Here is a 24,357-nt window from a genome sequence, read left to right on the forward strand (position 1 = left end):
ACCCATGGCTTTTAGATTTTTAGTACTGCCGTAGTCGAGTTAGTTTGCATTTTCATTTTTGTCTTTTTCCCTTGTTCTTTTATTTATTGATTTATTATTAAGTTTTCATGGTTGCATGAATGTTTACATACCAGGTTAATAAAAATAAATAAAAATAAAAAAAAAAAAAAAAAAAGTGAAACATGATGTACTGTAATAACTGAAAATTGAAATACTGTATAAAAACTATGACTATGACTAAAATAAAATGACTCAAACTTTATCTAAGGACTATGACTAAAATAAAATGACTCAAACTTTATCTAAAATTAAAATAAAAACAGAAGATATAAACATAAAAACTTATTCAAAATTATGAATAAAATTATAATAAACTAGTGTCCTATATGTGTGTTTGTGCAAAAGATCTGTGCTTTTTTGTGAGGATTGTTTTTATATATATATATATATATATATATATATATATATATATATAGATGCATATGTATAGATAGATTGGTAAATACATTTTTGACCATATGGTAATAATAATTATAATAATACATAATAATAATAATTATAAAATAATAATCAATAATAATTATGAGGATCATGAGGTAAAAATGAATTATAATAAATAAATATTTATTCTAATTACATTATTAATAAATAAATTATGTTAGTTATAATGTGTTGTTTTTTTGTCCTGAGGTACTGTAAGTGAGTGAGACATTTTTTATATTCAACGACAAAGCTCAATAAGAGACTTATTTAGGGAAGAATTACAAATATGATAATGACTAGAGTACCAAGGCAGTGCATGTCATGTACTCTTTACCATACAAGACTTTCCGATCACAATCTTTCCTTTTTATTTATTTAGTTATTTGTTGGTGGCAAAAATTACATATATAATGGCCACAGTGATTTATGAAACCATCAAACAAACCCCTACTTGGAAAAAAGAAAGCACAACATGGTATTTTATCAGTAAGTATGCATTTCTAAGTACCTGCTAGCTTGCAATACAAAACTACATTTGATTATATAAATGTCAGCATTTGGACGCCGATAATCTACCTTTAGTAGAGTTCAACATCATCTCTTTAATGGGCTTAAAATAGGAAACATAATTACCCCACATTCAAAACAATTTCACTAACGTAGAATAATTGAGCAATTTACTTTCTCATAATGCATGAATATATGGATTAATTATCTTTCATTATCGACGAACAGACCCGTGGCTTGAATTTGCTGAGGCCTGTTTAGTTTAATCTCAATAACACCAGCACACTTTATAGAGATATATGAAGGGATCGTAGCCACGGAAGTTGCTTAAATACATATTTAAGATGTAATATTTTACTCTTCAGGACATCTGTTGAACAGTGTTGTAGGATCTGGAGGTTTTCATGACACAAGAGCAAGGAATATAAAAGCCTTTTCTCTGTATTGCAATGTTCATATGTCTGTCCATGTTTCAAAGATGAAACTACTAGCTCTGGGTGAACAAATCCTCTTCTTTTGCCTTAAAGGAACAGTCACGCTAAATAAAACGAAAAACTTGTTTCTTCATCAGATTTGGAGAAATGCAGCATTGCATCACATGAGTTTGTTTCTTCATCAGATTTGGAGAAATGCAGCATTGCATCACTTGCTCACAATTGGAGTGAAGGGGTGCCATCAGAATGCGAGTCCAAACAGCTGATAAAAACATCACAATAACTCCACAGCACTCCAGTCCCATCAGTTAACATCTGAGAGAAGACAAAAGCCGCTGAAACAAATCCAGCATTACGATGTTTTGTTTTTTTTTTTTTTTGTAATAGAATATGATGTTCCAGTACCAAAATGCACAAATGGTAAAGTTACATTACCTTATTAAGCCCTGACACAAGATACATGAGGCATTTAATATACTTTTCATTGTTGAATGGTCAGTCGAGACGCTATTGAGGTTTTTGTGTCTGTTTAATGCATTAAGATCACAATGTATCCGCAACTAATTGGAAACAGAAGCACACATGAAAAATTGAGATTACACTGCACAGGTAAAGACTATTCCCTAAACTGAACTTATTTTTAGATTAAATATCCATTAGGTGTGGTGTAAAAAGACATTTTGGTGTCTTGTAAACTCCCTCGAACATGCTTTAACATGTTCAAATCTGTTTTAATTGGGGAGAGAGTTTTTGAAGGGCTTCAGCTGCAGAACTCTAATAAGTTTTAACCCTGTTGTTGTTAATTTGGCGCTTTCAGCATCATGACCTCTTTTCTGTGGCCTCTCTTCTGACCTATATGGAAAACACTGAGAGAAGATACACTAAACCATTTCATGTGCTATTGATGTTGTTTGTGCAGTTGCCCTTCATATCCCATTGGAGATCTGTCATATGCCCATCAGCCTATGAGCAATTACTAACAAAAAGGATGATGGCACCGTTCCTCTTGTTATTTGCACGAGTGAAAACATCCCTTTAGGCCAAAGTGAAATGATAAGAATGTTCCTGTTTATTTATTTCTCTTATTTTAGTTTTCATCAACAGCTCACGTTGTAGAGATGAAAGCACCTATAAGATGAATGATTCATAGCGGGTTTTTATTTATTTATTTGATTGTGCTGTGCTATTCCTGTTCTGGAGTTACACAACCTATCACATTCAAAGTGTAATCCTGCATGATTTGTATATGGTAAAGGTCCTAATGAGAACAGCTCCAAACCAGTTTATTTCAGAGGGGATGACACAAGTTCTTATGAATTTATGGATCTATTTCGTCTTCAGCATGAGCTTTAAATGACAGAATAGGCCATTGCATGTTTGAATGCCACTATATTCAAAACTCAAACTGTCTAGAAAAATAACTAGAAAATTACTATAATATATATATATAATATACTTATATATATAGTTTATGCATTTTAGAACGTATTCATGAATTAATTATTTTCATATTTTTTTCTACTGTTGTTTTTATGTATTTTGACACCAGGGGTGTATTCAGAAAGCAAGGTTAACTTACCGCCAGAATAAACCTTGAACTCTTGGTTGGTTAACCCCAAACTTGTTAACTCTGGGTATGTCGGTTACCAAAACACCTGTGAGGAGTTAGTTTAATCAACCTCCTATTAGTAACCCCAGAGTTAATGTGCGTGCACAGCGGCGAGTAACATAAAGACATTTTCAATGGATCGTCGATTTCAGGAGTCAACATTGAAACCCAAGGAGAAAAAAAAAATGGCGAGCTACATACTTCGGTTGAAACTGAGTTGGAGGTTTTTAATGCTTGCTTTATGAAGACTATAAGCCCATTATAACTAAAAAAGCACATACTGCTGCATCATCAAAAGAAAGAGAGAGTTGACTTGGCAAAAATAACGGACAGGGTAAATGCTGGTGAGTTTATAAAATTATAAATGGGGCTATTTTCCCCTTTCATTTGGGACGCATAAAAATTCTTTGGGGCATGTAATAAAAATAGACAAGTATTTACTTGTTGGCCTCCATACATTTGCTTATATTACAGATAGTAATGCACATAACTGGCTAGTAAATATGTTGGCTTCTTGCTTTATCAGGTGTGAAATCCTTCTGGAGCCAGAAGAAGAAGTGGAGCCATGGTCAAAATGAAGCACAAAAACATTCTCCAGCAAGGTAATATTTTCTAAACTTACTAAAGTTTGTTACTGACGCCATATAATTTAGTAGTTAATGTAATTTAGTTTTTAATGTCCTTCTGTATTAGTTGTATTTGTTTGAGAATATACATTGAGTATTGAATATGCATGATTATCTTATTGGTTTAATTATCTGGCAGTTGCTGATGGCGACATTGTATTATTGGATCCTCCCTGCAACACCACACTCTGTCACAGTGATTATTATCTTAAGGGTTTCTGTTTGCTAGACCAAGCATCCTTCCTTATTTTCACTGTAGGATGAAGATGAAGAGACCACTTCTGCTGTGACAGGAAACAGAAAATGTGGGGGGAGGCCCATAGAGGTATGAGGCATCAGATGCCATTCCCCCTTTTTTTACATAAGAGAATAAATTGTCATTGTCATTTTACAGAATATGGCAGGAGATTTTAATACAGATGAGGGTCCATCTACCTCCACACAGAATCTTAGCAGTGTAAGAAATGTTCTGCAGTTCTCCTTCTTCATTTAAATATTTGGTCTGTGTTTGTATTACAGACTTTATCAGTCATGTTTAATTATTCTGTCTTTTTAGTTGCCTGCCACAAGAGCTGTATAAGGTCCACCTTCAAAAAGCAAATCAGAATAAAAAGACATGGAGATGGACCTTATACAGCTTCAAATGGATAAGAAAAGGCTTAACCTAAAAAAGGTCAGACTTGGAAATTGAATTGCTGGAGCACCAGCTTAAGGTGGAAACAGTGTGTGAACATTAATCTGTCTTTTTGTTGTTGAATGAAATCTAAAGCAATAAATACAAATGTCTTTTGTTACAGGAAATAAAGAAACAATGAACAACACTTGACTGTTAACTGGTTTTTAAGTAAAGTGATTTGGGCAATTCATGTCTCGTACCACCCCTGCCATCTCTTTTGGTCCTCTACTGGTTCACTGGGGGTTCCTCTTGCCCATCTTCATCAAGGAGATTGCCATCTCAGTGTGGCAATGTTGTGAAGAACAACACAAGCAGCTGTGATGTCACATGACAGCTTTCTGGGCTGACCCTGAGCCGCACCCAGGCACTGCAAAACCTTGCCTTCCGGATGCCTATGGTCATTTCCACCTTGACCCGCATGTTCTGCTGTGAGGGTCCAGGCTCAGGTTCAGGAGTAGGGCGTCATCATATAGGGCAGACAAAGGGTACCCTCTGTCCCCCAGCAAGTAACCATTGAAGTGTCCTATAAAGGTAGTTAAAATGTATAATTGCATTAAAAAAAAAAAAAAAACAAAAAAAAACATTGTGTAAGGCAAAACATACCCTGTTGAAATTTGTGGCACAATGATGACTCCCTAAACATTCTGACATCATGTACAGACCCTGGCCATTTGGCTTCAACATTGTAGTGATGAGGTGGGTTGCATCACATATTACCTAGTTTAGTGGGGACCAGTAATGATTTAATGGATTAAACACCCAAACATTTGCCCAAAAAATCTATTGTCACCTGCACATTGATGCTGTGGATTGATTTCTTATTAACATAGTCTCCTTCATTGACTGAAGGAGCTTTGTAATAGGAATGTGGGTTCCATCAGTGCACCCAATCACATTTGGGAACCCTGAAACTGAAAGTTATATAATTAGAAACATTTAAAATTATTGTGACTGTATGCAGTATGGATAGATTAAGTAGTGCTATGTAATTAAAAATGGTCATAGAATATCATAGAGCGGACAAACCCGCCACTCTGTGAATTTATTTTGTATTCTGTATTTATTTATTTATTTATTATTACTACTCATAGTCTGTGATTGTGTAGTTGTATTATATGGCTTCTGCACCTGTTACAGCTGCAACTAACTGATGATGGCCATATAATCTCTCACAACAAGCTCTTTAACTCCACTTAAATGCCTGATTGTGTGTCTTCTAAGCCTCATTCTTCACGTGTTAATGTAAAGACGTGGCTGCTGCGTTACTACAAAGCAGCTCATCCAGAACAGGCCATGTGTGTGCAATAATCGGACAGGCTGGATTTGAGGACTTAACTTAATGTGTCTTCATTGTCACAATTCACAGTTAATCAGCTATTAAACAAGACATTCTCAGAGGTCAGGCAACAAAATAAGCTTCTAAGTACTTTTATTTGGAGTCACTGAGGTGAGAAAATTATATATAATTAATATGTAGAGACTTTGCACAACTTTTCAAAGGCCTGCTTAAAAGCAGATGCAAATAAAGAAAAGCAAATATACAAGGAAAGCATTCGACTCAAACAATCCACACTGAAAAATTATCTAAATAAAATAAAGATTGTTTGAGTATGTTTTCTAAGAAAAAATGCTATTTCAGTCTTTCCCTTCAAAATTGCATGCTTAATTCAATGTTATTTTCCAATTCTTTGTAATTATTTGTGGAAATCTACTAGCACTTTCTAGGCAGAAAATTGTTTCTATACCTTTCCTTTTTTATCTTTTGGAAGATATAAAACATTTTTGAGAGATACCTAATCGGGGATCTATGTGCAGCTTGGAAAAAAAAGTAAAAGCATATTTTAAGAATTTCTGGAAATATAAATCACGATAAAAAAAAATCTCATTCAAACAAATTCCATAACTTTTTTACAAAGACATACAAACTCATAGCTAACAACATCTACAAAAGAAATTAAATTGGTTTGGTACTTATTTGCAAAATTATTCACAGAAAATCCATGGTTTTGGTGAGTCAGCAGCACAAAAAGTGTTTGTTTTCACTGGAAAAGACATAATACAAAATATACAAATATTTACATATGAGTTTAACTCACACAGGCTGTTCTTAAATATATTTTCCTGAATTAAAAAAAAAAAAAAAAAAAACAAAGAAAAAGAAAGGAAAGGAAAACACTTGTTAGTAGTATGTCACGGCAAACCAGTATCAAAAATACTGATTGCTGAATTGCTGAGGAAAGTTTCAGCTAAAATATCATATTCGACGAATCAGACTCTTATTTGATATTTAAAAGCAGTATAACTTCAGATGAACCTAAAACCAGAAAACGCATCCTTGACAGTCTCAGCTTGCTCTTGACCAGCGTCTGATGGGCGAGTATGAAGGCAGTGTTCCCCGTCCGATCTCTGGAGTGTTCGACATGTTGGTTTTACTGTGGCTTTCTCTCCAGGAGTGAGGAACTGGCTGATGGGGTCGTGTTGTGAACCGGTCGCGAATCCGGCGGTGTAGAGTGCTGCCGGGAGGGGCGATGCATGTTTGTAGTCTGGATAAGCGTGAGTTTGCTCTTCCAGTCTCCTGCGCTGTTGCATGCACCTTAAAGAGAAAAAAAAGGAATTTAATGCACTGCAAAAATCATTTTTTTCAAAGTATCTTTTTTTTTTTTTACTATTTGCTAGTAAACCAAGTAAATTTATCTTATTATAAAAAGATATTTTAATAAAATACAGCACTGCAAAAAAAAAAAAAAAAAAAAAAATTGTCTTGTTTTCTGATTAGGCAAAAAAAAAAAAAAAAAGGAACATTGTAAACTAATTTTTATTAAAATGTGTCACATGTTCACATGTTTTATAGACAACAAATAAGGTATTTCTTTAAATGTGACGTGTACAATATAGTTTATGGAATTAAATTTATATATATTTTAAATATTTTCAAAAACCTTACGCGAGTTTTATACCATTCCGATAAAGTATCGATTTTTAAATTTTCAAAAAAAAAAATTTCCAGTCTAAAATAAAAAAACAAACAAACAAACAAAAAAAAAATCGCACATTTGATTTGATTTTTTTTCATTTGTTTTTTTTTGTTTTGTTTTTTTATTCTCATATGTAAAAATACCTAAACATTCTTAAATCAAGATTTATTTGAGAAACTAAATCAAGTTATTAAGTCTTGTTTTCTGAAAAATGTATTAAAATTAAGTGAGTTCATGCTTAAAAACAAGACAAAAATCCACCAATTGTGTTAAAAAAATGTATTTAATTGAAAGAGGAGACAAGATTATATTTCTGAACCCCATTGGCTGATATTTTTTTTCTCTTTTAAGGAGGAAAACTCATTTAATTTTGATCACTTTTCCAGACATTATGTAATTTTGCATCTCAAATAAGCGTATCATGATTTAGGAATGTTTAAATGTTTGAAAATGAGACAAAAGTACTGGAGAAGACAACACACTCAAAGAAAACCTTGTAAAGCTGGTCTGTCAGATAACTGCTGCGCACCTCTGGCCAGCGGCTGGAAGGTTGTCAGGCCTCTTTTCAGAGCGGCTCCGCTCATGTCAGAGTCGCTGTCATTGAAATCACTGTCTCCTTTGCCGCTGTCCTTCACGCTCAGCTGATCTGTGTTGCTGCTGCCACTGAGAATACAATCAGATCAGAATGTTAGCGGCTGCTGAATAGCACTCTATCTGATTATTGATATTCCAATGCAGATCAAAACACTATATTCACTGGGACATGACTAATATGCCAGCGCCTCATGCTTCAGTTCATGACCTGTTGTAAAGAGAGACTAAGTCGATCAGAATCAAAAAGTGATCTGTTTGCATATTAAACATGTTTATAGTTATCCCAGTTTCACGTATATTCATTGACCGTGAGTTGAAACCATGGCGTGGTTCTAAAGTATAAGAAAGTTTTGCATTTAAACATGGAAATAAATGAGTTTTAGAATTTTTAAAAAGTTATAATGAGATATTTCCAAAGTGCACTATTTATAGATGACTAATTAAAGGCAAGTAAATAAGTGCTTATGATCATGTGACTCTTCATTCATATTCATTCTCAAATTCATATTCACTAGTCACTCATTTTATTGTGCTGATGATATAATCAGATTTTTTTTAAAGTTACACTATAATGGAGAATAAAGTATTATTTCAGATGCACTAATCCTCAACCCAAAGTAAATGAGTGTCACTGATCATAGTGACTCTTTGTACAGATACTCAGATTCATATTCATTCTCAAATTCATGGTTATTTGTCACTCTAATTATTATGCCTGGTTATATAATCTGAATATAATCATTTTAAATCGTTTTTAAATAAATTAATAGTTTTAGTAATGTTTTTAATGATATTACTTTTTTTTTCAATTATATCATGAAAGCATTTTTTAACTAAAAGTCTCAAACTATTTTTTTTTTTTTTCTATTTTGATTGTTATTAAATTATAGTCTAGCAGTTAAGATGAGGAATTATCAGGGGGCCTGTTTCATAAAATAGGCCCCAAAATAAACCAGGTTTATTTCAGTTAGTCTGATTTATTGTCAGGTGATTTGGTTCAAAATAAGTCAGACTTGCTGAAATAAGCCTGGCTTATTTGGTAAACTTGTTTTATGGAACAGGCCCCTGTAGGCTAATACACTAACTACAACATTCTTACCTCCTTTGCATACAGTATTTTCATCTTGCCATAAAAGTGTTTGTTCAAAAGGTTTGCAACGGCAGGGAACAGCTATGAAAACAAAAAAGCTCAAAGTTAATATGCTGGCATAAATGGAAAGGTGCATCAATACAGCAAGAAAGCGTTCAGCCAGAACAACTCACCTTTTCTTCAAAATCCAGGCTTTTATCTTCATACAGAGGTTGCATTGAGTAAGCCTTCGTGTCTACAGGAAGGTAGGGCGCTGTAAATGTTTGAGCGGAAGGGCTGTTCTTGGAAAGCCGGGGTTGATCCATACATGGCATCTCTCCCAAAGTTTCTTCGCCTTCGTTTGATGGGTACAAGTCCGCGGTGTGAGGATGATAATCGCATGATCAGCAACAGCACACAGCATCCAATGAAACCAATAATCACTGCAGTCCACACATCAAACTCTAAAGTCTCTTCATTTTTTGGATCGGATAAAATAACCACCTGGTCCTCTTGAGCACCAGTATCTGTCACTAAAACCGGACCCAGTTTGCTGTGCTAGAAAGAGGCTGTCTTCCATTGTCAACAACTGACGCTTTAATCTGCAGGATGTCTCCATATGATGCAGTGAGTTTTTCGTTTTCAATCACGATGTAAGCCGCTGTTTTATCAATGGAAAAAGTTTGCCCGCCATCGTCTTCTAGAATATGGAAACTAAGCTTCGCTATTCCACGCCCGCTGTCTTCATCTTGAGCCATCAATCTTAACGCTAAATAGCCGCTCTGAGCATTAAAGAAAGGAATCCAGGGGCGTCAGTAGGGATTGTTTAAGTAACACTGGATATGAAATCACGGAAAGTTGTCGTTCACCGTCCACCACGCAGATTGAATTAAAGGTCGTGCTTGATGTGGCCAAGGAGGCCTTGCTTTATAAGCTGGCTTTGACCCGCTGACTTCGACTTCTTTCAAGAGTCTCAAAATTGAGCGATGCTTGGCGTGTACAAGAAGCCAGAATGAGGATCGATGGAAGCGAATGTAGAAATCGGCCGAGCCGTCTGGCGTTTTAAGCTGTCGATTAGGCTGTAGGAGACTTTTCCATTTTTTCCCCAGCGTCGAAGTCGCGTGCAACCACATTAGTCATGTATGCGACCGGGAATGTTGTTTTCTATAACTGAGAGATGTCATAAGATGAGCTTTGCTAAACATCGGTGCGTTCTGGTTCTGGAGTCTGTGATCGCGAATGGTATAATGTTTGTAACGGTTTTAAGCGGAGGAGTTCTAAATCCTCAGAAATCACAGTGAGGTTGTATTCTGGAATGGCTTCTCTGTCAGAGTCGTGGTTGTTACAATCGCAAAAGTGTAAGCTGTAGGCTTGTTGCAGCTTAAAATGCCGTGTCCTTCAAACTGCTGGTCTGGGCCGTGGCCGGTGGGACCCAGATCTGCGTCTGAGGTGCTAATGAGAGCTTCTGAAACTTTCTTTGGCTCGCAGATGCGGTGATGAGAGCGCCACTCCATCACTGGTGGAAGTCATTGGTTTGATGGTAATCTCAGGTGCATTATCGTTCCGTCGGCTGATGTGAGCAATTGCTTGACGCAGGTAGAAGAAACCGAATTGTTGCCCCAGTGGAGGCGGTGTGCAACTCGTACGACTTCTTGGTCTCGTAGTCGACAGGTCTTTGAGGGTCAGTTCTCCGGTGATGAGGTCGATCTGGAAAACACATTGTGACTTCGCTCGAGGGAGCCTTCGATGAACCCGTACGACTTCTCCGCAGCGCCGGCGTCGGGATCAGCGTACGCACAGCACACGTGAGCCGACGGGCGATCTTCGCTGAGTTTACACTTTGAGGCGGTTGTGTTGAGCGATGGGGCTGTTATGCGTTAAGTCAGAACTTCGGGATGTAAATGGTGCGTCGAGGCGATTTCGCGAGTCCACGCCATCAGTCGCCGTCCTCGATTTAATATAAAACTCTTACGGTTTCTCTGTCAAGCGTCTTGATCAAAACAAGTTCAGCTGACTTTTCTCCATCCTCACGAGCGCTGACTTCAACGACGAAATGGTTTGTGTGTGAAATATGGTAGCTTTGAACGTAATTGTCTCCGACGTCGTGATCCACAGCGGCGTCCAGCGGAAATCGTGAGTTCAGAGGTGCGTTTTCTGATATATCCAATCGTCTGGTGTGCGTGTAGACTGAGGTGAATGATAGTTAATGTCTTTTACCTCGATCTAGAGCATGAAGATAGGCGGAATTTTTTCCTTGGAGAAGGCCACGGCGTCAAAAATTTATAAGACACTGTGGAGATGGTTGACCAAAGCTGCTCACGATTCGATGACTTCTCCCCATATTAAAAGCCGTCGATTTGCCTCATCTTGAGAATGATGGAGTTCGTCTTCACTGTATAAACTTGAATGATGCTCTAGGATCCTCCGCGCTTTGTCCAATTTTCGGAAGGTCTTGAGAAGGTTTCCAATCTCTGTCCCAGGTGCGTCTTCCTCATGCGTGGCGTGCCGTTGTGGTGCAGCTGACATTGAAAATCATGCACAGAAGCATGAAGTAACTGCAGTAGAACTTCACATGTCTACAAACCTTACTGAGTAAAGAACAGCAAACAAACAAAGCACTTAAAAGAAATGTGAGAATGAAAGCTCTTCATTCAGTCATCACTAGTACTGCTTGCAGCAGATTCTGGTGTCTCCAGCTCCCACCTATCAGATATAGGTCATGGTATATGCAAATGAGCCCGTCTGCTGACCAATGAACACTCACACACTCCTAAAATCCCCTGCTATGGCTCTCTATTGAGTCACAGCTGTTTCACACCCTGCCTGTGGGAGACCCTAATAAACAAAACTATTGATTTCATGTCAGACATACACTACCAGTCAAAAGTTTAGGCATGCTTGACTGAATTTATTTATTTTATGCTCTCAGACTCTTTTAATCTGTAGGATTCTGCTTAAATGCATGAAATTAGTTTTGTAGGCAAATATAAATTTTAGATTTCTTTAAAAAAGCTGAACCTTTATTTAAAAAAAACAAAAAAACAATATATATATAGTTTAGTTATATAAGATAAAATACAAAAATAATTTGAGATAAAATCAAAATAAATCAAAATAAAAAAAAGTGTGACAGTATAGACTATGATGATGTTACAAAAGATTTCTATTTTAAAATAAATACTGTTCTTTTGAAGTTTCTATACTTCAAAGAATCCTGAAAAAAAAAATAATAATGTATCACGGTTTCCACAAAAATATTGAGCAGCACAGCTGTTTTCATCATTGACGATAATCAGAAATGTTTCTCGAGCAGCAAATCAGCATATTAGAATGATTTCTGAAGATCATGTGACACTGAAGACTGGAGTAATGATGCTGAAAATACAGCTGCACATCACAGGAATAAATTAAATTTTACAATAAATTCACATAGAACACAGTTATTTTAAATTGTAAAAATATTTCACATTTTACTGTATTTTTGATCAAACAAAAGCAGTCTTGGTGAGACTTCTTTCAATAACCTAAAAACCAATTGTGTAAATATTGGCTAAAGCACTTCTAGAGACCAAACGGTACATCTGAGCAGAACGAAGACGCATCCAGACGCCTTTTTAACTGTAAATGTTTTAAAAGTGCTCCATCTATTCAATGTTTACATAGGAAACCCAGTGAAAAAGTGCAGACTATAAAGAATGATTAATTTATAAATGATTCACTGTCATCGCTTGTTCAGCCAAAAGGGAAATACAGATTTTTTTTTTTTTCAGGTAAAATATATTTCAAATGCATAAATGATTTTCATACAGATTACGACTTCCATACTTTAAATACCTGAACTAAATGTCGTTTATATATATATATATATATATATATATTGTCAAGTTTAGACTAAATGTAATGAAAATGTCCATATATTATAATAAAAAGTTTTATTTAAAAATGTAACATGGCTGAAAAGATAAAATTAAATAAAAGTTTTATTAATTATAAGTAATTTTCTTAAAACAACAAATTTTTGGTGTTTTTATGACATGGCAAGATCAGTTTGACACCTTAATGATATTCATGATTTAGAAAGTCATGATTTTATGTTCCGGAATAATCTGAAAATAATGATAGGGTTCACTCACACATAGTCAGCATTTCTCTTCTTCATGATCTTTTTATTTACTTTTTTAAAACACAAAAACAAAACAAAAAACCTATTAATTCAGAGTTTATGACAATTTATTGGAACAAAAATATATGAAGCTAAATGATATTAAATTAAATAATTAAGTCATTTAGAGAGTTCTAAGGCACTCGTCGTTTTCAATTGCTTTAATGATTAAAATAAAGTTTTCAAATCCTTTTTAAATCCCTCAAAACTGATTTGTTGCATCCACATATCCATTTGTCACTGACTCATGAACATATGAGTGTGGTCTTGATTTAAAGTTGAAAATATCTCAAAATGCTAGTTTTTTCCTTGAATATTGCTTCACGTGTTGCAGAATGCATGAAGCTTTTTCAAACAGTCTGGCGTGGAAACGACGGCTCTCAGTCTGCACCGCTGAAGGTGTGAATGCAAACACTGATTGCTCGAGTGTCTGACACCCTTACATATCATTAACACACACAAAAAAAACCAACAAACAAAGTTCACACACAAACACACACACACACACACACACACACACACACACACACACACACACACGTCACTACCCATTTGGTCTCTACAGTTTGGATCATAGACTGGCAGAAGCCTTATCACAACAAAGCAAATATAACCTCTGAATGCATTGTGTGCTTGAACGCATGTTTCCATTTGCTGTTATGTGTACAAATGCTACAAATGTGTACAAGAGCAACACATGGTGAAAACACTGCAAATGTATCACAACAAGACCTGAACAAATGCATACAGGCAAACATACAGGAGCCCCAAAAATATTTTTAGAAAACTTTACTAATATTTGTTTGAAAACTTCTAGAATGTCCTTATATTGTAATCATTATGATGACATCATGTAATCATTGTGTTCATCGTTTCTGCTTAAATGAACATGTGGCATTAACTAATGATTTGTATAATCTTAGACCTGTACATTTATGCCATATGGACATTATAGATCACTCTTAATTATAATGTAGAAACATTCATTTACTGTGAAGCTGATTTGAAACGATATGTGGGCTATTGTGAAAAACACTATGCAGATAAATGTGTGGTGCACTGAATGTGAATTTGGACACTAAAATGTCATTGCATTAGATAAAATATCAAAACAAGTGTCATTTATTTTAAGTGCTTGTTAATTTGTATCTATTTGTGACTTTCAGACATTTTAAGTTTCCAGAAAGTTATAATTCTGGTCAAAAGTTTGAATAATTAATTTTTACCACTTTAATGCATTTAAAAGAAATGTCTTCTGCCTACCAAGGCTGCTTTCTACTTGGATCAAAAAATGTTGTGCAAAAATGTGGAAATATTATTACAACAAATAGCTGTTTTCTATGTGAATATATTGTAGAATGTAATTTCTATTGTTGGATCAAAGCTGAATTTTCAGCATCATTATGAATTGGAGGAGTATAGATAGATAGATTAGATTTATATCTAAACTGTATTCAACATTAGTAATAAGAAATGTTTCTTGGGCACCAAATGAGCATATTAACATGACGTTCTAATGTGTTTGTCACAAATCTGATCATATTCATCCAGTTTCTCTGTGGTGGACACATTTTTCATGCTTTTATTTTGGCATATGATCATATGTTGATCAAGCATGTGGATTCTTTTTAACTGTCCCCATCGTTGGATGGTTGAGCTCATTGAAAAGCATTTTCCCGGTTTCTTTGTTCACATCCCAGCATGCAGTCTTACTTTAGTGTGCGCTCTATACATATGCAAATATATCAGGCAAAACCTTGAAACTATAAGGCATATTGCAAAAGCAAGTGAAGCTGAAGCATCTCCTGCCAAACTGTTTCCTCTCTTGATTAGAGTTAAACATCTTAATAGCACAACAGATGGCCTGGCTTGTTAGCACTCAGTAATACTCTTAGGCCCACCAAACACATCTTAATCAAGCTGTGATCTTTCTTTAATCACACTTCTTACTGGCAAACACTATCGGTCTAATACTGAGAATGTAAGGCTGTCTGGAAGCTGCCATAAGACACATTAAAAAACAAGAACTGTGACCATTAGGGCTAGCGGGTTTCTTTTTGAGCTTTCACAAAGAGTGCATGTAACATAGACAGCTCTAACTAACATGTCACTATCCAGCTTAACTAACTAGGATCAGCCAGTATGTTGACATTTAAACTGTTCTAATGTTCATGTTACATTTTTTTTCCCTTTTTTTTGATGAGAAACACCTAATTCAGACCGCGGATATTTTTAACCTGCCGCGTGACAGATGCATCCTATATCTAACAGCACAGCTTCATTTTTATTGTGCTTCCTCTTTTGCAGCAAAACAAGTAATTTTGTGTAACTGGCTATGGAACTGTCAAACGGCTAAATCCAGGATTTAGACACCTCGGGTAGGTGTTGGGTTCTGAGCCTGTCTCGGGAAATGGCATGTAACAGCTGGAGTACAATGACCAAAAACAAGATCTGATAACTGCCCTTCATTCAGAACATACTAGTGCATTTTTAAGAATGAATATGATGCGTTAAAAGCTGAATGTTGTGATGGAAAAAAAAAAAAAAAAAAAAAAAAAAAAAAAAAAAAAAAAAAAAAAAGAAAGAAAGAAAGAAAGAAAAAAAGAAAAAAAGTAGATAGATAGAACAGTAGAATGAACATTATAGATGAGGAATATTTCATGATCAACTTTATAATAAATAAGGAACACTGACTCCTCGAGGATTCTTCAGCAGGCTTAGCTGGAGCTGATCTTCCTTAAACACCCCCCGGGTCACAGAGTCAGGCTGCTATGTACTGCCAGAGATTCGCTTAACAGACTAATCTTCACGTATCTCAGATTACCCAATAGCCTTTTGTGTTGCGATAATCTGATATCAAGATACAGAAAATCTGCAACACTTCAGACTCCCAGATAGGCTTGCAGACGCCTAGGGACCAGAGAGTTCCGTAACAGTTCTACGGTTTCTCAAAAAACTGCTCTTAACGGAGATATAGTTCAGCTGTAGCGCTTCATTTCCTTTTTATCAGTTTTTTTCATTAAGGTGAGCTATTGAAATGTGCCAGAGTAAACGCTTGTGCCTTTGATCAAACGTAACCAGGCAGACCTGTGTATCAGTACGGGCGCTCTAAGCAAATCTGAGTTTTAACACTGGGTCAGCCGTCCTGGTCTGCATTTGTTTCTGGAAGCTGAGGAAAGCCAGTTAGTAACACGACTGAGACATCTGCGAGTGTGCCGCATTCACACCTCACCAGCCCATACATGGGCGAAAGTGGAGCAGGTCTCGCTTCTTCAAAGGGTTACACACCTTCTATCTATGCAGCCTGTTTACTCTCTGACCCAGACCGATAGCCAGAGACCCGCATTACCTTTATCTTAGTAAATAATTAAGAAACTAGTTTGGAACACAAACCCTTAGCATTACATTTGTATGCATGGCTAACACTTTCTTGGAAATCACGAATGAGCTTGAAGTGTTGTTTTTGTATGTTTTCAACTGTAGTATAATATAAAGAGCACAAGGTAATATAAATACGTAGTTAGATAACAGTAATTAATTGAACGAGATGTTCCAAATGAAGGGGACATTATACGTTCATTTTGAGAGATGTGAAAATAGGTTAATAAGTTAGACCGAGCGAATGTGTAATGTAGGCAGCGATAACCGACGTAGCATGCCCAACCCCTATTCGTATCCTTCACAAGTCTCTACGGGGTTTCCCCGACGCCACCTTTTTAAGTTTAGCAATCCCAAAAAGTCTATCAGGCTGCCTTAGAGAGGCTTCGGAGTGTGTAAACTTAAACACCCGCACCCTATTAAGAATTATCTCTAGTATAAATTTAAACTAGCTGTTTCGTGTGAATCTCTGTTTAACTGTAATTTATTTCGTGATGTGCAGTCTGTATTTTCAGATCATTACTCCAGTCGTCCGTGTTCACATGATATTCAGAAATCTTATAATATGCTGATTTTGATGCCTCAGAAAGATTTCGGATTATTTCGATTGTTTGGTAAACAGTTGTATTGTGCTTAATATTTTGTGGAAAACGTGAAATTTTACTTATGCAGGATTATCATGAATTTCTGAAAGATCAGTGACACGAAGGCCTGGAGTGCTAAATGAAGCTGAAAATACAGCTTTGATCACAGAAAATAAAAGACATCTAAAAAAATATATTCACTTAGGAAACAGTTATTTAAATTAGTAATAATATTTCACATTTTTACTGTATTTTTTATAATAAGCAGTCTTGGTGAGATTCTTTCAATTCAGGGAAAATGTTGTGACAGTCCCACATATGTGTACCATTGTTCATTTTTGTCTCAAATCGATTACTTTATTTTATTTGCATTATAAATTTGTGTACTGTAGTTTAAATCATTACAACTAATTTTTCAAAATTTGACACTGTAGTGTGCATGAAATATTACACTTACTTGAAGGAGAGAGTGTAAAACTCACTTCTCTATCAATTATCAGTCCCAAAACAGAACTGAAATACAATATTAGAAGGACATACTCTGCTGCTCAAGAAAGATTTCTGATTATTTTCGATGTTGTAAACAGTTGTATTGCTTCATATTTTTACCGGAAACTGTATTACATTTAATTTTTAAGGATTATTCAAGATTTCTGAAGATCATGTGACACTGAAGCTGGAGTAATAGAAGCTGAAAATACAGCTTTTGATCACCAGAAATAAATTACATCTAAAAATATATTCACTTAGAAAAAACAGTTATTTTAAATTGTAAATAATATTTCACGCATTTTACTGTATTTTTTATTCAAATAAAAGCAGTCTTGGTGAGAACTTTCTTTCAATTCAGGATAAAATGTTGTGACCCAGTCCACATATGTGTACATTTGTTAATTTTTTGTGCTCAATCTATTAAGTTATTTTACTTGCATTTATTTAAACTTTTTTTACTTGTATTTTTTAATCATTACAACTTACTTTTTCCAAACTTTTGACCTGTAGTGTGCATGAATATCCACACTTACTTGCAGAGAAGAGTGTAAAACTCACATTCTCTATCAATTATCCAGTTACCAAAACCCAGAACTGAAATACAATATTCAGTAGACATTTCAGCATGTTTACACCATTCAAAATGTAAGCACTACCAGATTTTCTATAATTATGTGCCTGAGCTGTTAATTCCTCAATTGAAACATTGTCATTACATTGTCTGAAAATCTACACAAGCTCAGTCGGGGCTGTTTTTGCAGAATGATTGGGCACGTCTAACGACTTGTTCAGCTGTTGTACAAAGTGAAATCAGAGTTTGGGAGTTAATTGAAATGGCACACTCCTTCAATTCTTATAGGATTGAATTCTTCCTGTGGGATGTGGGGATGTTTTTCTAGTCTTTTTGGCTCTCATGTTCTTCATCTGGAACGGCAGGAATAGAAATCGCCGGCATGCTGAGAAATCTCCAAAAGCAAGGTTGGAATATCAATTCTCTGGCTTGTCACACACTGTCCAGCAGGAGAAAGTAGGAAAAGGATTTGCTAAGCAATGACCAATTTACAGCTTAATGAAATGCATGACATATTTTTTTCATTAGTTAATGCCCAAAATTAAGTAGGTCTAATTAGGATACACTTGAAATTGATACCACACTTCATCTGGAATGGCTCTCGATGGAATTATAACCGCAAAAGCAGATGTAGGCCAGCTGAATACAGAGTATAATGTGATATATCGCTCAAAGCCTGATTGCATTATGGAAAATGAGACTGCCATCAATTTGTCATGGAATATTTAGAGCGCAGGAGCAAATTAAAAGAGACTCTTTCATACGGTGGATTTTAGAGTTGCTTGTCCCATTTTCTTGTGAGTTCTCGCATGTATTGCTTGTTGGTGCCATCATTATAACCATCGCTTTTGGCAACACACTCGGGCCTCTGTTGTCACCTCAGAATGAACTCAAAGGACTGATGAACGGACCACGGAGAACACAGAGATAGGAAGAATGCACGTAATGAGAGAGAATAAAAGATAACAAAAGAGACATGAGAACTTCATGTTTTAACTCCTTCATAGGACCATGCATATATAACATATAAATTCATCAGGTCTTTTAAAAATCAGGAATTGGGCAATCTAATGAAAATCAAAACTGTTGTGTTCAGGTCACTATTTCACCCACAGAAACGAAAATTAAGATATTAATTTTATTAAGATTTTAAAGATATTCATAAGATTAATTCATCATTAATTTTTTTTGTATTAATGAGAAAAACTGAACATAAAAGTGTCAAAACAATGCAAAAAAGTAAATCTGTGTTACTCCTCCAAAGTCCATGATTACATTAAACAGCGGGTCATATGGATGTTGCTAAATGGACCAGTAATTGGGTGTACTTTTGGTTGTAATGAAATGTGTTTATGCCTTTTTAAGGTTAAAAAAACACATTATTTTCAACATACTGTACATGTATTGTTTCACCTCTATCCCCGCCTTCTGCGAAACCCATCGGATTTTCACAAGGACGGGCTCATGAGATGGAAATTGTTACGCCTCTTAACAATATTGTGATGCCCTGTCCAGCCAGATCGATGAGACAAAAACATAAAACCACGCCTATAAATGTGATTTCTAGTCGTGGTTTTCTTTTGGAAGGCAATGCAAAAACAAAGGTAAGTTTCGGTGTTTGTGCTTCTTTTAAATGAAAAACAGCGTCCACACACCGCGGCCTTTTTTTTGATGTGCAGCAGAGGCAGGGCGGCTCTCTTAAGAAAAAGAAACGGTGGTTGCGGGCAGGGGGATTCTTACGAAGGAGCGTTTACCTTGGTTCTTTCCAGCAACCACATGTGATGACCCCAGACTGGACGACGCTCTCGTTCCACGGTGAAAAGAACGATTCTGCAATCCCACAGTGCGAAGTTCGATTAGTGATGTAATTTCCATCATAGCGACCAGCACGGATCGAGCTCCAGGCTCTTGAAGAAGCGGATGTATCGTTCCTCTTTTTGGAAGGCGCCCAAACAAAGTCAGTGTTCAATTAGTTTCACTTTCACAGTGAAAACACACAGCGTGTCTATAACGACATCATGGCCCCCCGCAGGCACTCCTAGCAACAAAAAGCCAAAACAATACTTACAAAACAAGAAAATAAAAGGTAAACGCCTTCTTTATTTGCATTTATGAAACAGTTGGGCCGGCGGATATGCAAACATCCTTCCCAAACACAGTGAGTAGAGATGTGGGGGCGTGTTAGAACGAAGCCATTTCAGAGGGTGCGCCACGGTGTGGACGAGTCTTAAACTTTTTAATAAAAGAATATCTTCTTTGGATTTGGAGACTTTAGTCTTTGTAAAAACCTGTACCAGATTCTTTATTTATTCACTAAGAGGCTTGCTAAAACACTTCCAAAGGAGGAAAGGAAAAAAATTGAGAAATTTAGACTACAATCCCATATGGACCCCGTTAACATATCCACAAGTCTTTTTTTAATAGGGACCTTACTGCAATTACTGCAATGCAATACAATGCAAACAAATTTTTATTTAAAATAAATAAATAAATAAATTATCTTATATATTCTCTATATATATATATAATGAATATAAATAATCATACATTATATATATATTAATATATATCATTCATTATTCGGCATTGATGTATTCTTTTTATTATTATGATTGTTATATTATTATTTTATTTTATTTATTTATTTTACAGGTACATGAGAATTTGGTGGGCGAAAGTTATCTAAACAAACGATGGGAAAAAAAATCTTAATGGCTATAAACCCATTTTATGCACAATAAATAACTGCATGTACTCGCTTCAAGTACCAGTTTGTACCATGCATTATATTAACATATAAATTCATCAAGGTGTTCTAAAAATGAGCCATTTGGGCAAATCCTAATGAAAAAACAGTCAAGAAACATGGTTGGCCATAATTTCAAAATAAAATAATTAATTTTTTCAAAACTCAAGACCTATTTTAGGAACATTCTTTTAAGATACGATTAAGAATGAATTACCCTCAAATATCTCATTACTGCAATGGCAAATGCAATTGCATATAAGGCAATTTAGTTTTGCATTATGGCAATGAGGAATTTATATAGGAAAGTTTTCACCCGAAATGCAAAACCTTTAATGGTCTTAAAAAAATTCTTTCTTGCTTCTACTTAATTGTGGGATGAATGAAATATAAACCCAGAGCATTTTATTCTTCACGTATTCACTTCATCCTTACATGATTCATGTGAATGAAACTACAGGACCACTGTACAAGAGAAAAGAGCGCCATTCTATATGTTTAAAAGCCTTAGTTCGATTAGTCTCTTCAGTTATGCACTGCTGAATTGAAAGCCTGAGATTTACATCATTTTCATTATTTTTGAAAGAGAGTGGAAAAATTGGGGAAATTGTTTCCCACAAATATGTGAAATTCACCTGTCAAGCTGAAACACGCAGACAATGACAATACGCTGGCAAACCGGTCTTAATAAAAGTTGTAAGTTCAAAATTGATCATGTTGCAAATTACTTCCGATTATACTGAAGAATAGTTATGGAATAAATCTCCTATGTTCCTTATGAATATGGAAAAATGCAGGGGCTTCTGAAACTGGAAAACCCCCCAATATTTGGAGTTGCAAAAACCAAACAAAACTCTCCGACTGAAGGCTTTAAGCCATAAAGCAGGATAGTAGATTTCATGCCTTCAAACTGCCTTTCACCACCCTAAAAAGGTAATAACGAAAAACAAATCTTTTCACAAAACATTTGCAACTTGACAAAAACCTGCTCTAAGCTGCTGACCTAATTGCTATACGGCATAGTTATTCATAGTTATATATTTTAGTTCATATATACCAGATTATATTATATTATATAAATAATGTTGAGGTCAGGCATATTATATTATATATATGCATGGAGAAAAAAAGTTTGTAGAAACACAAAGAAAATTCTGCAGTTTTTAAGATTTGGAAAAAAAAAATGCATGTCCACTGGGCAAAATCCTTCTAAATTTCATGGAATATTTTTTACAGCCTGTGCTTACTATGTCTGTTACAGTGACAGTCTGCGCTTTTGGAAATAACAGACAGCATAAGAACACCATCTGACCACTTTACAGAAGGAAGGCAAATCAACTCCCCACAATGTGAGAAAAAATGGTTGTTGGCATTTAGCAGTGTGTGCTCTGGCATTTACAACAGAATCCAGTCTGAATGATGTCATTGCAGAAGAAATTACTATGGGGACGCCAGTAGATGGCATTAGAAAAAACAGAGGGGAACGGCTACGTCTTTTGCTTTGGATGAGATGTGAAGAGGGAGGATACTGGAGTGTTTAAAGGACAAGTCAGGGTTCCTGCTTTGTTTCCACTGCAGGTGCAATAGATGCTGGATAGGCACTGGAGAAGCTGTTCTTATGATGCTTAGATTTCTGTTTAATTTGTGCTACATTTACATTGTGTGTCTTGTTTATTAATGTATACCCTGTACATTATAACATCTCTATAACATATACATTATCTCTCTAATCTATCTATTATCTATCTGACAGAAAGAAATATTTCAAGGAATATATTTTGGCTTTCTCTTTGCTTTTTTATATCCATAGAGGATCAGTTCTATATGCAATCTAGTTTTTACATGTGAAATCAAATATACATCAGATTGAATGTTCTTATTTGTGCTCATTTTTGCATGATTTTGAAAAAGAACAATAATGTCAAGTCAAGTCCCATTTATTTATATAGACCGTTTTATAGAACTACAGAATTGTGTGGTCAAATCAGCTTTACAGTGGTTAAACAGGGAAAACGTGTGCTGACAAATGCAAGAGGACAATTGTTAAAGTCCAGTTTCATTGTTGATTTAATCGTCCAGTCAGTTCAGGTTCTCTTCCAAAAGTGTCTGTGTGTTCAAGACAAAACAGTGTTGCCAAGAAATTGAAACAATGTTTTCAGATCACGCGGGGGAATGTTGTGCTGGAATGCATTAGAGTAGAAAAAGAGAAGAAGACATGGCAAATACTTCAATTTCAACATCAGATTGGGAAACAACAGTTGGACTGAAGATGCTTCTCCTCCGTCGTGACAGCGTTCCACCCCAGAGCGCTCGTCCCAGCTGTCGCCCACATTCGCCACAGGAACCACAGCGCATAAACTCATCATCAAACGATTTTATTCATCCCCCCTTCGTTTCTTTTGCAGGAAATAAGGTTGAACTCCTGCTCTCCGGAAAAACTGTGTGTGATACTCAGAGTTGGCTTGAAAAAGCTTATTCACAGAACCTCTTCAAGCAAGCTCTATCAGGCAAGGCAAGAATGTACTTCCAGAAGGAACCGAATGCTGTGCTTAGGGAGTGTGGCTTTAAAAAGCAGCCATCTGTGAGTGAATTTCAGCGCTCGCTGGCCATTTGTGACCAGTTGTGAGCTTGATTGGGCACGTAGAGTTGTGCTGGAGACAAAAAACAGATGAAGACAAACTCTCTTCCTATTTAAAAAAAAAAAAAAAAAAGTCTACTTGCTCTCTCTTTATTTACTTTTCTGCATCTAATCTAGTTTAAATTGGGTTAACATTGCGTACTGTAAAAGTTTATGATAAATTGGATTGGACAATGTTGCTCGTTTTAAAGTGCTTTGGACAGAAGAAAGTTTTCTGCTGAATGACTAGTTGATGCTACCAGTAACACTATTTTTAATTTGATTTATTTTTATATTTTCTAATTGCATTTTAATTAATTTAGTTTAGTACCATTTTTGTAATGGTTGTTTTTGTCATCTTTATTAGTTTTTGGCTGTCTATATAGTTTTTTTAGTTCCATTTATTTTTAGTTGTCTGCAAAACTAAAACGTTGTTATGTTTCTTGTATATATATAATATATATATATGTTATGTTATTTATTTACCAAGTAATGAACAATATAATTACTTTTTGTGCTGATGGTTTTAGTTTTATGTTAACAATTAAACTCTGGTTATTTACATTTGGTATTTTTTTCATGATCAGGATAGCTAACTATTTGATGAGTAAAAACACATTGAAAATTTACTGTAATTACTTTACACAGGTACACAAACATGATGCACACCCGGCCCGGCCAGTGAGCAACAGCTCACAGTTCAAATCTGTTGTGCTCCATCCCTGGGCTGTAAAACAAAAGAAATCATAAAAAGGAGAAGAAACTTCCTAAATGAGAAATGATGTTGCAGGGTGGATTTAATTCATCTCAGCTGCAGGCCAGAGACCACCGCCA

The 24,357-nt window shown here is 35.5% G+C and overlaps 1 pseudogene; it reads right to left on the minus strand.

Moving 5' to 3' along the window:
- Positions 1 to 6,764: 6,764 nt before the first annotated feature.
- Positions 6,765 to 20,035, minus strand: LOC122146203 (annotated as a pseudogene).
- Positions 20,036 to 24,357: the final 4,322 nt, after the last annotated feature.

This window comes from Cyprinus carpio, chromosome A9 (genome assembly GCF_018340385.1).
Source record: "Cyprinus carpio isolate SPL01 chromosome A9, ASM1834038v1, whole genome shotgun sequence".
Classification (NCBI taxonomy): domain Eukaryota; kingdom Metazoa; phylum Chordata; class Actinopteri; order Cypriniformes; family Cyprinidae; genus Cyprinus; species Cyprinus carpio.